Below are 12577 nucleotides of genomic sequence, written 5' to 3'. Positions count from 1 at the left end.
TGAGCTTTTCTAAATATACTTGTTGCCTCATCTTTGGTAAAATGTCCCTTCAGATTCTTTGCCAGGTTTTCATCAGATTTTCTGTTGAGTTGGGTGAGTGTCCGACGTGTTAGTAAAATGTTACCATATTATCTGGAGTACGACCTTAGGCTGTGGCTGCACTGCCATTTTGTACAATAAGCTTCAATCCTAAGCCCAGTCTGGCTTACTAGAAGTCAGGTGACCAAATGGCCCAAGCACAAGTGTCACCCCCACCCTAACGGGATTCACTGCTCCCACTTCCTCACCTCTGCAAAGCTTTATAAGACCTGTTCTTACAGGCTGCTATTCTCTCATGCATGGGAGGCATCCTGTTGGGTTTCCCCCATCCCACAATAAACCTTCTTTATTCCAGTGTTGGGTGTATTTTGCGATTTGTCTTGTGGTGACCTTTCTCTATGTATTTTTTTTTGACAGGCAGAGTGGACAATGAAAGAGACAGAGAGGAAGGTCTTCCTTTTCCATTGGTTCACCCCGCAATGGCCGCTGCAGCTGGAGCACTGTGCTGATCCGAAGCCAGGAGCCGGATGCTTCTCCTGGTTTCCCATGGGGTGCAGAGCCCAAGCACTTGGGCCATCCTCCACTGCACTCCTGGGCCACAGCAGAGAGCTGGACTGGAAGAGGAGCAAACTGGACAGAACCGGTGCCCTGGGCACTAGAACCCCTGGGTGGTGGCGCCGCAGGTGGAGGATTAGCCTATTGAGCTGCGGCGCCGGCCTATGTATTTTTTTTCATAACCTCTAATCAGATATGTAGTTTGTAAATACTTTTCCATAACCCTGGGCTGCCTTCTCATAATGCTGTTGGTTTCCTTTGATTTGCAAAAGATTTTTATGTTTCTGCAGTCCTATTTGTCTACTTTTTGCCATTGTTGCCTAAGATTTAGTGTCCCATCCAAAGAAATATGACTATGACTCACAACTAGGAGCTTCTCCTCTACCTTTCTTCTTCTAGGAATTTTAGATTTTCTGGTCTTACCTTTAAGTTGTCAGTACATTTTTAGTTGGTGTTTTGTATTGGGAAGATACAGTTCTAATTTTCATTCTTCTGCATGTAGTACCCAGGTTCCCAACACCATTTCGTGAAGAGATTATCCTTTCTTGATTGTATATTCTTGATGCCTTTGTCAAAAACCCAAAGACTATATTCAAATATGTTTGGGTTTTTTACTGGACTCTCTATTGTTTTGCTTTTAATTTCTAACTATTTGAGAGCTTGTTTGGAGGTTCTAGCAGGGGAGCGCAGCTACTCATATACCCTTGACCGAAGACCGGTCCTCCTCTAGCGGGGAAGGTTGTCCTCTTCCACTGAGCACGCAGCTTCAGGAGGGACCTGGAAGGTGAAGGAGGAAGGGGACACCCGCCTAGCCAGCCAGATCAGCTGAATCAACCCTGCCGATCAATGGGGTGGCAGAGATCACAGGCAGATCGCCCTCACATCCAGTTTCTGATTATTTGAAAGAGAGAGGGAGAGAAAGGTCTTCCATCCACTGGTTCACTCCCCAAATTCATCCAACAGCCAGTGTTGGCCCTGGGCCAAAGCCAGAAACCAGAAAAACAAGGACCCAAGTAATGGAGCCAAAACTTACTGCCTCCCAGGCTGTATATTAGCAGAAGCTGATATTGGGTTGGAACTGGAATTCCAACTCAGCACTCTGGAATTCAGGCACTCTGATTATGGGGTGTAGGCATCTCAACTAGTGCTTTAACCACTGCAGCAGACACCCAATTTAGTCCCATTGCTTTACATGTCTGTCTTCATGCCAGTACCATGTTATTTTGATTACTATGGAGTTATAGTAGATTTGAAGTGAATCTGCTTATTACTTTGATTACCAGTGACATTTTTCATATGGGATCAGGCAGGGTGCTAGATTAAGTCCACAAGCTGGAAGCCACACCTCCCCTGCCCAGTGTAATCCTATCCACTACCTGACAGTCAAATAACCCCTTTCCCAGGATGTATCTCCCCTCACCTGGGACTTGGAGGTGGTATGAGGTAACCACACCCCTTTCCACCTCACCAGAAGCCAGCAACTTGGAGGGGCTTGCTCTCTCCAGGGCACCATTTCTGTACTTCTCTCCCCATCCTGTCCCTTCCTGGCCCACTCTATCCCTGAGCCATGCCCAAGTGTGTGTTTTTTTCCACTTTGTGTTAGGAAAAGAGGCGCAGACTAGAGAGGAGGCAGTGTACGAATTTACAGCCAGACCACATTTCTTCAGAGAAAATAAATTCATAGAGGTGGGTGACCAGCTGCCTGTATGCACACTGATGGGCCTTGGGAGCCTGGAAAAGAATACAGGGTGGGGGTGTGAAGGCAATAGGGTATGAGGCCCAATTGAGATTCAAAGGCAAGGAATACATTCCTATGTTTATCTATCTTTTGGGCAATGAGCAAGAATGGCTGAGGCTTATGTCCTTGTTCCATCACTTTGTGCACTGTATTTGTGCCTGAACTTAGAATGCTTCAATAGGTAAAAGAAAATGACCTGGAATAGGGGTTTAGACCCTACCTCGCCCACTACATTTTAACTGTGTGAATTGTTCCAATCCGTGAAGACTGGCTATCTCTATTATTTGTGTCTTCAATGTCTTTTATCAATATTTTATATTTTGAGGGTACAGATCTCTCATCTTCTTAATAAAATTTATTCTTAGGTGTTTAATGTGCTTTTTGTAGTGGTTACTAATGGGACAGTTTTCAGGACTTCTTTTCAGATAAGTTGTTGGTTCACATTCTTTGACTCTGTACTGTCTTTTGCGCATTCTTCACAGACTGGCCTCATGTAGATGGACATCACCAATCATCCTGCTTAGAGATTCAGGTGCTTCTCAAACTTTTGTGTTCCAAGCACTGTCTTCCTAGTGGGCTGAGGAAACTGGGACTCACTTTATTTCCAGTGGATTCCTTCACTGTGGGGGAGGGGGAGGGTCCTGTCTGGTGTATGTCCCAGTCATACAGATCGGACTTCTAAAAACACAGAACCTCCAAGGCAGTACTTAACAGTCCCACCTTGGCTGATGCACAAGGTTACCTGACTGCTGTGTTGTCGGTTTTGTTTTCCCTGTGTCTCTTTCACTGTCTTCCAAGTAACACTCTGGAGCTTCTCTGTGGCTTCCTTTGGGGAGACCGCACCCGGACAGAATAAGGCACCTGAAATGGGGTGTGATGTGTGGGTGCTGAGATGCCCTCACTGCCACTTCTCTGCCACATCGGTGGCTTATGGGGACAGTAGGTGAGAACACTTGTGAAAATGCAATATAATCTTAGTATTACTAACCTCTCCAACATTATCCTCTAGCTCTTATTTCCTTCACTTCCATTTCATCGTACTTGATATAAACAGCATTATTTTTTTCTCACTAATTTTCTACAACTCATTTGGGAATTAAATGTTCATTTACATACACATCATGATAAAATGATTAACTTCTACTTCAGTTGGCCTAGATTATCAGATTGGATAAAAATAAGGAAAGAAGACCTTAGTAGTATGCAACATGTATTCTTTGGGACTGTCTCTGAAATCTGTTGTTATCTATAATGTTTGTACTGCCTTTTTTTTTTTTTTTTTTTTTACAGGCAGAGTGCGCAGTGAGAGAAAGAGAGAGACAGAGAGAAAGGTCTTCCTTTGCCATTGGTTCACCCTCCAATGGCCACTGCACTGATCCGAAGGCAGGAGCCAGGTGCTTCTCCTGGTCTCCCATGCGGGTGCAGGGCCCAAGCACTTGGGCCATCCTCCACTGCACTCCAGGGCCACCACAGCAGAGAGCTGGCCTGGAAGAGGGGCAACCAGGACAGAATCCGGTGCCTCAACCGGGACTAGAATACGCTGTGCTGGGGCCGCTAGGCAGAGGATTAGCCTAGTGAGCCGCCGCTCTGGCCTTGTACTGCCTTTTAAATTTCATTTCATCGATTAAAGAACTGGGACATTTGTGCAGTAGACTTTTTGACATTTGAATTGTACGCATTCCTGTGGTGCCATAAAACATGTTGTTGCCAGTCTCAAAAGGAAAAATACCATACATTCTCCCTAATACAAATAGAGCACCAAAAAGGTAAACTATAGAAGGGAAATCAACACTTTGAGATGCAATGACTTTGAACAGCCCTTGTCTCAACAGTTGAAGAACTTTTTTTAATTTCATGCTATTTGTTGAAGTCTTAGTATAATCATATGTGTATAAAGATAATTGAATATAGATACTAGAAAAAATAAGAATGGAGTTAGCATAGGGAGGAGGAAGAGAGGTGGGAGGGAGGGTACAGTGGGAAGAATCACTATGTTCCTAAAGTTGTACTTATGAAATGCATGAAATGTGTATTCCTTAAATCAAAGGTTGTTGGAGGAAAAAATGTATTCTCCCCATTATTTTCCATAAATGCACAACTAGACTGATGGGCTGGATTAGATTCCGCCTGATGTTTTTGCTTTGGCAAGGTCCATACAGGAGGGGTCAGATTTTCCTCTAGGTGTTTATGAAACTGATGACCCCATGATGGCCAATGTGATTGTGGTAGCAAAGGATGCTACGCAAAGTCATAAAAGGTCAGGAATATATTTCAGAGCAAGATAGGTGTTGCAGCGAAGCCACGTGTATCAGAACATATTTAATCTTTACTTCAGAAACCATTTCTGGATTGTTTGGGATTTGAGGTGGAGATCAGAGTGAGAATGGTCCACACAGAAGGAACATAAAATTAGATCAGGCAAAATTCATTGGTGAAGCCACTAAACAGAGATTCTGAATTTCATTTTTATTTGAGAGACTGGGAATGGCTCTGAAAGTTTGTGGGTTGGTTAAGGAATCAAAACTGCACCAAGTATGGACTCTTCTAAATTTAGTCAACTATCAGACCTTAGGGTACCACAAAGGAAGGTGTCCAAGGCCTAAGGGAGACTGCAATGGCCAAGACAATTTAGATTAATAGATCTGCCCTTGCACAATAGGGAGTTCCACAGGAAGTGCTTTTCACCATAGCTGCACCAAATACAATCAGAGGACAGTCCCAGGATCCTAGAACAACTCCCACCTCCATTACCACCTCCATTGCTCACAGACAGTAGATTGGTCTGACTCATGAAATCTTTGGGATAATGGCACCCTTAGAACTGAAATGGAAGCATCGAGGAGATCACCTGAGCCTTTTATCTACTATGAAGATTTTTGCATTTCCTTGAGAGGTGGTGCTGATAGGGGAATGCATTGTCAACACTGGCCCCAGAGCCTTAACTTGGGACAAAAGTCCAGCTGCCCCCTCTGAGGCTCGAACTCAGGACCTTCAGATTATGAGACTGACGCGCTGCCTGCTGCGCTAAGGAGGCAAGGCCTGTAAATCTCTGATTTGTATACACAGAAAGCATGGTTGTCTGACTTGAATTCTGCCTTGAATTGCTAGGCCACGTGCTCACAACTCCTCACTTAACTCTCACTTGAACCACTTCAGAAACTCAGAGCCCCTGCAGTAAAGGGGAACCCAGGCTCCCTGGGGACTCTGCCACAAACTTTCACTGATGAGCTTCTCAGTCTTCCTCATGGGAAATGGGATCACTTACATGGGGGGGGAGGGGGCTGTGCACTGGCAAAGAGATGCAAACGGACACTGACCTGAATTGACCCCGATGCCTGGGGACCCAAAGAGTCTCTGAGCACTACCAGTCAGACTCAGAACTCAATAGGGTCAGGGGATCCATGCCTCAGGGGTGAGGTTTATTGCAAGGTCACTGTCACTTGATAATCTTTGCTCCCTTGTAGGTAATGCGCTATTTTTCTCAGACTGCTTTGGGAGCTTCATTGTCTTAATTTTCAGGAACTTGATTATGATTGACCTGGATATGGACCTTCATAGGCAACCTGCTTAGGGTCCTCTGAGCTTCTAGAAGCTGATCTATCTCTTTCACCAAGTGGGAGAGGCTTCCAGCCACTGCGACTTCAAATCTTGTGGAAGATTTCACAGGAAAATCGATGCAGAGTTCATCTTCCTATGTCGATGGTGTTGCTGAGAAGCAGTCTAAGTATGCTAGAGGTGAGAGGTAGCTGGTGTGCTTCCCGCTGAGCAGGGTGTCCTGCAGATCAAGATTTCCAGTTCCAGGGCCGGCCCTGGGGTAAGCCGCCACCTAGGATGCTGGCACCCATATGGGTGCTGGTTTGTGTCTGGCTGCTCCAGGTCTGATTCAGCTGCCTGGGGAAAGCAGCAAAACATGGCCCAAGTGTTTGGGCTTCTGCCACCCACTTGAGAGACCCAGACAAAGCTGCTAGCTCCTGGCTCCTGGCTTCCACCTGGCCCAGCTCCAGCTGTTGCTACCATTTGGGAAGTGAACCAGCAGACGGAAGCTCTCTCTGTTTCTGTCTCTCCCTCTTTCTCTGTAATGCTTTCAAATAAATAAGTCTTTTAAGCAGTATGTTTCCAGTTTCTCTTCCATGCCTCCTACTCTTTAGATTTGTTTAGTTATTATTCTATGCTTGAGAGTCTAAGTTCAATCAAGTTTTAGCAATCCAACATCAATAAAGGAATTACCCAATTATGCTTATATGGGACACCTACATTCTAGCACACCAACTGTAACCACATTTTTCCACTGAGCTATTCTCAGCTGCATATTCATCTCGACACTTCCTGTCTATTCTTGTTGCTCAGTAAACTCTTCATGGCTCGGTTTGAATACACCACTGTTAATTTCATTCCCAGACACTTAATCCCTTCCTCTGAGTCAAACCTCAATGACTACTTCAGGCGGTGCTGATTTGTCTTGTTCTCCATGTCAGGTACATGGGAGAGGCTGCCATGGGAAAGTTGTGATATTGAGACCAACCTCGTTACCATCTCTCAAATTTAGCAACATTATATCTTCTGTTGTACCTCCCTCCTCTTTGGTTCACTATACACACACATATATTTAAGTAATTTTTATTGGTGTATCATTCCTGGTTAGGCTCTTATTTCCAATTTTTATATCTTTAATTCCTACTCCTTTGTACTTCAGAGCTGTCACTTATCCTGTGCTCTCACTCCCTATATTCCATATTTTTGAGTTCTCACACTCAGGCAAACTGAAGACAGGATTGCAGTGGTCAATTGGGTGAAAGCCTCCAGGGAGAAGCCTACACTTGAGGCAGCAGGCAGTGCTCTCCAGGAACAAGAACAGTGCCCTGCGGGGCCCTGGGAGAGGTGTGAGCGGCCACTGAGTGACTCAGGGAATGCCTACAGCACAGCACCATGTCCTACACTGCACAGAGCTACAATCCTTACCTTTCCAACTTTTGTTTGAAAAGCATCAGTTGTTGTAACTCTTTCAAATAAATAAATAAAACCATCAGTTGTTAGCAAGATCCATAAAGGATTCCAGGTGCATGACCAATACATTCTTCTAACACCAAAATAAAACTTCCTTTAATTAAATAAAAATGAAATTAATTGATTAATTAAAGTAAAACTCCTGTCTCCATCCCTCCATCGCTGGGAGCGCTCCCACCCGGTTCCCGCCGCCTGGCACTCAGGGCCCCGTCTGCCACGGCGGGAGATCCGCCTGGACGTCACGGCCCTTGCAGGAGTGTGGCAAACACCGAGAAAGGGGCTACGTGGAGTGAAATCGGGGTCACAGCGGCAAGATGTCCTCGGACGTCTGCCAAATCAATGCCATGGATGCAAGCTCAGGCCTGTTACAAAACGGGAGAGAGGGAAGAGAGGGAAGCGGCCCCGCCAGGAGGCTCGGACCCGGAGAAGTGAGCGCGAAGCTCAAGCGGGCAAAGGCCACAGAACCAGAGGGAGCGCACGCTGCAGCCGCCTGTGAACCGTTTGCCAGCCCTAAAAGCAGGGCGCCGACGAGGGTGGGATTCGAACCCACGCGTGCAGAGCACAATGGATTAGCAGTCCATCGCCTTAACCACTCGGCCACCTCGTCCCCGCGCGGGGCCACTCCCGAAGGCTTGCCTGTCACAGGGCCCGCGCCGCGGCGCTGAGCGCGTCCGGGCCGGAGGACGCCGCGGTCCAGGGTGGCGACGCGGGGCGCTGACGGCGGAACCCGGAGGAAGCCGGAGCAGGCCGGAGGCTGCAGACGTGGGCGGCTCTTTGCTTTGGAAGAGACAGAGAAGGCGGGAGGCTGGGTCGAGGCGGCTCGTGGCTCCCCTCCACCTGCCTCTGCCTGTTAACCCAGCGCCCCCGGTCCTTGTGGAGACGGATTCGGCCTGGACCTGGAGTCCCCTTGGAAGGCGCCCATCACCTACCACGCCGCAGCCTGTGGAGGGTCCAGGGCCCTTGTAGCTCCTCCTTTCCAGGTGCGCTTTTCTCAGCGCTTGCGGAAGCGGCTCTTCCAGGCCCAGGTTTCTCCCCGTGTGCGCAGAGGTGCATACCGTTTTATCCTCCACGTGGCTCTCCCACTCAAGGGGCGCGGCTCACGAAGCACAGCTCTGGGAGCAGAGAGTTGTTCTGTAAAGACTGGTCCTTTCCACATGTATTGCTGCGGTCAGCCATCTGGTAATGTCGCACGCACGCACGCACGCATGGGTTTTTTGTACTAGATTATAATCCAGTGATACAGACGTCCTTTTAGTTTAAATGTTTCCATCGTAATGTTAGGGAAACGGAGGGAACGTGCACAATGAATTCACAAGCTTAGATTTGTGAAGGCATCATCAACACGTCCACAAGTGGTTAGTTGTGTCATAAATTGCTCGTGAATGTTAATAATCGACAGAAGAATTAAAAGATGGCCGAAATAATTTTTAAATTAATCTGTTGACAATTAGGTGTTGCTTTTGTGCGTGAAAAAGAGTTTCTTTTTACTCTGAAAAGTACAAAATAATAGAAACATTTATATTAGCACATCTATATATTATTTACCAAGATGTCTTTTCCCCTTTCTGACAAACTGAAATAGCACTGCTTAGAATAATGTGAGCTAATCAAAACAGCTGCAGAATGGCAAGCATATTTAACCACTGTTAGTAACCTCTCCCTTTATATCACAAAGAGGTAAATCTTCATATTAGCTGCTATGTAGTTTAGAAGTCCTTTGAAGCCCTATAGCTTAACAGCCTTGTCCTCAAAATGTTCTATTAATGATTCATGGGTTAATGTTATGGGCTATTGGATCCAGTGTTGAGACTTCATCAAGTTATGGTGCCTGGAGGTGGGCCCAGTGGGAGTTCTTTAAGTCATGGAGGGCAGTTCTCAGAAGGTTGGTTATATAAGCCAAGCCACCTTGGGCCTGGAGTGTGTGTTCTCTGTCTCTCTCTCCTTCCAGGCTGGCCATGTGATCTTCCCTCTGCATATCTTCCCCATCCATTGCATTCATCAGACAACAGACCAGTGGGGCACCAGAACCATGTATTCATTTATTTGAAAAGCAGAGTTACAGAAAGAGAGGACAAGGCAGCAAGAGAATTCTTCCTCCTCCTGGTCCACTCCCTAAATGGCTGCCTCACCTGGTGCCTGGCCAAGCAGAGGAGAGGAGCCTGGAACTCTACCTGGCTCTCCCCCATGGGTGGCAGAGGCCAAAGCACTTGGGCCTTCTGCTACTGCTTTTTCAAGTGCCTTAGTAGGGAGCTGGATCAGAAACCAGCCCTATAAGAGGTGCTGACATCACAGTTGCATCTTAACCCCCTGAGCCACAATGTGGACCTCTATTCTCATTTTAATAAGACCATTTTGATGAAAATAATTGGAGAATATGTTCAAACAGAGAGTTAGTGAGATTCTTTGGTGAATAAGGAATCTTTGGGCAGAAAAGAGCTTACCGAATTTAAGAGAAATAAAAGCTACAAGCTAATCTTATTCTCTTTTTATATTATTGTAAGGACAAATTTTTAGGATGAAGAGGCTTGTACCTAGGTTCGGCTCTGGCAAACAAGTAACTTGTCTGCCGGGTGACCTTCTCCTGCTCCTTGGGAGCCTGGCCAGTTCCCAGGGAGGAGGATAAAGGAATGTTTTCTGATAAACAGGTAGGCATGCTTCGTGTCTTGGCTCTCTGGCCAAGATCAGAGACGTGACACACTGCTTGCCTAAAATCTTGGCAATGAGCCCCCTTTGTCCTTGGGGGGCTTTAAGAGGGAGCCAGAGCAAACCTCTGCTGCTGCTGTTCCATCCCGAGGGGAACGCGCAGTCATGCTGAATGTTGAACGTGCCCGTGATGACTACTGATGATGTTTGGTTCTCAGTATGGATCCTTTTCCGTTGCTGTGTGAAGATTGCCTAGTGGTAAATTCCCGGGTTGAGTCCCTACTCTTAGGGACTCCCCCGCCCCCTTCTTTCTTTCTCTCTCTCTCTCTGTGCTCTGCTTCTTAAAATTTGCTACTTAAATAAACTACTTGTTTCTTTATACTACAAGGCTTGCAGAGTATTTCTTGCAGATCAAAGTAAAAGTAACTAAGTCTGTGCACAGCAGACAGCTAAGAAATAATTTGCTGTCACAATTATCTATAAACAATTTGCAGAAGGATTTCTATAAGCTTTATAAAAGTGACATCTATGACCATTAAGCCCATTTTTAAAAATATCTTAATGTATTGTATTCATTTTGAGGATGTTTTATCTGCATAGATTTTATTTTTTACATTTAAAAATGTTTCATTTTCTTTGAAATGGAGAGAAACAGATGGATACAGAGAGATCCTTCTGTATATCCTTAGACCCAACTCTATATCCCCAAATGTTTATTTTAGCATATTTTATATACACTGGCAGAAAAAAATTACTTTGGATTTAGCAATGAATGAAGGAAAAATCACATAACCCTCTCAATTGGCACAGAAAAAACATTTCACAAAACTCAGTGCCCTTCATTAAAATACAGCAAGGAAACCAGGGGTTAGGAGAAAATTACCTTGACATATTGAAGGCCACAATTGCACACCTCAGGCTCACATCATCCTCCAGGGTAAAACACTAAAGCTTTGCTTCCAATAAGAAGGACAAGACAAGGTTGCCTACCTCAGGGGCCTGCACTGTGGCATAGTAGGTTAAGCCTTAGCCTGAGGTGCTGGCATCCCATATGGGCACTGGTTTCTGTCCCAGCTGCTCCTCTCCTGATCCAGCTCTTTGTTAATGGCTTGGGAAACCAGAGGAAGGTGGCCCAAGTGCTTGGGCCCCTGTACACACATGGGAGACTCATAACAAGGTACCGGCTCCTGGCCTCAGCCTGGCCCAACCATGTCCATTGCAGCCATTTGGGGGAGTGAACTAATAAATCTGAAAATAGTATAAAAAAGAATAAAATACTAGGAATAACCTCAACATAAAATCAAAAAAACTTGTACACTAAAAACTACAAATCATTGCTAAAAGAAATTAAAACAATAAATGGAAAGACATCCCATCCTCATGGGTTGGTAGACTTAACATTTTAAATCAGTCAATACTATGTAAAGCCAACTGCAGATTTAATGTAAACCGTATGAAAAAAATCCCAACAATATATTTGGCACAAATAGAAATATCCAATCAAACATTCATAGTGAATCTAAAGTTACTCTGAATAGCTGGTTTGAGTCCTAGCTGCTCACTTCTGACCTAGCCTTCTGCAAATTTGCTTGGGAAAGCAGCAAAGGACAGCTCAAGTACTTGGACCCCTGCCACACACATTGAGATCTGGATGGAGTTCCTGGCTCCTGGCTTCTATCTGGCCTAGCCCTGTCATTGTGGCCATTTGGGAAGTGAACCAGAGGATGAAAGTTCTCTCTGTCTCTGTCTCTGACTCTCCCAATCTGTCTGTCATTCTGACTTTCAAATAAATAAATAAATATATAAATATTTTTTAAAAATTTGAAGCACAAAAGTTGAGAAAGTGTCCACTGCTGACTCTACAATACTCCTTCCCAGTTGGTCCTGAGTATTGGAGGTGAGAGGAAGGAGGGGGATGAGAACATAATCAGGTCCCAGGAACCCAGAGCCCTCTGCCACCTGCTCCTCACCCAGCTGCCTTCTGCTCATCAGGGCAGGTTCACCACAATTAGGACCAGGAGGATTCTGGGCTCAGCAAATGAGGGCCCAGCAGGGAGAGGGCAGAGCTGGCCCCAGGGCTCCACAGCGTGCACAAGGAGCCTTTTCCCCTGGCAGAGCCAAACTCCTGACACTGACATGTTGACAGCAGTGAGAGTGTCCCTGAGCACTGGGACTCAGGGAAGGATAAAGAGGCCTGGCTGTGCTGCTCTCCACAGCTCCTGCCAGAGCCCCTGCACACTGCTCAGGTGAGTGATGCTGAGTGCCAGGGGGGCTGCCCCAGGCAGGGCTGGTCAGGGGCAGGTGGGGAGAGGGAGGGTCTCAGCTCCCCTGTGCCTGTGGAAGAGGAAGGTGTGAGGACCCAGGGAGAGGATGGGGATCCCTTCCCAATGCACCCAGCAGTGTCTGCTTGTCTGGCCCTGGAGGGAGCCACTGTGCAGCAGCACCACTGATGCTCTGAGCCCAGGGCTGCTGGGTTTCCCAGGCGTGAGGGAGGCTGGGGGCATCAGGCAGCAGTGGGCTTTCAGCCTGCAGTGGGGAGCTCTTCCCCCAGGCTCCCTGCCTTTCTGCACTCTCCCTCCTCGCAGTGTCTTTTGCCTC

The 12577-nt window shown here is 46.4% G+C and overlaps 2 non-coding genes across 2 annotated transcripts; both read right to left on the bottom strand.

Moving 5' to 3' along the window:
* Positions 1-5293: 5293 nt before the first annotated feature.
* On the bottom strand, positions 5294-5366 carry TRNAM-CAU (transfer RNA methionine (anticodon CAU)). The gene has a single exon. It is a non-coding gene; the product is annotated as a tRNA-Met (tRNA).
* Positions 5367-7861: 2495 nt separating this feature from the next.
* On the bottom strand, positions 7862-7943 carry TRNAS-GCU (transfer RNA serine (anticodon GCU)). Its single transcript has one exon. It is a non-coding gene; the product is annotated as a tRNA-Ser (tRNA).
* Positions 7944-12577: the final 4634 nt, after the last annotated feature.

Source organism: Oryctolagus cuniculus, chromosome 5 (genome assembly GCF_964237555.1).
Source record: "Oryctolagus cuniculus chromosome 5, mOryCun1.1, whole genome shotgun sequence".
Classification (NCBI taxonomy): domain Eukaryota; kingdom Metazoa; phylum Chordata; class Mammalia; order Lagomorpha; family Leporidae; genus Oryctolagus; species Oryctolagus cuniculus.
The sequence above is the reverse complement of the archived record's forward strand: the minus strand, read 5'-3'. Positions and strand labels throughout refer to the sequence as shown.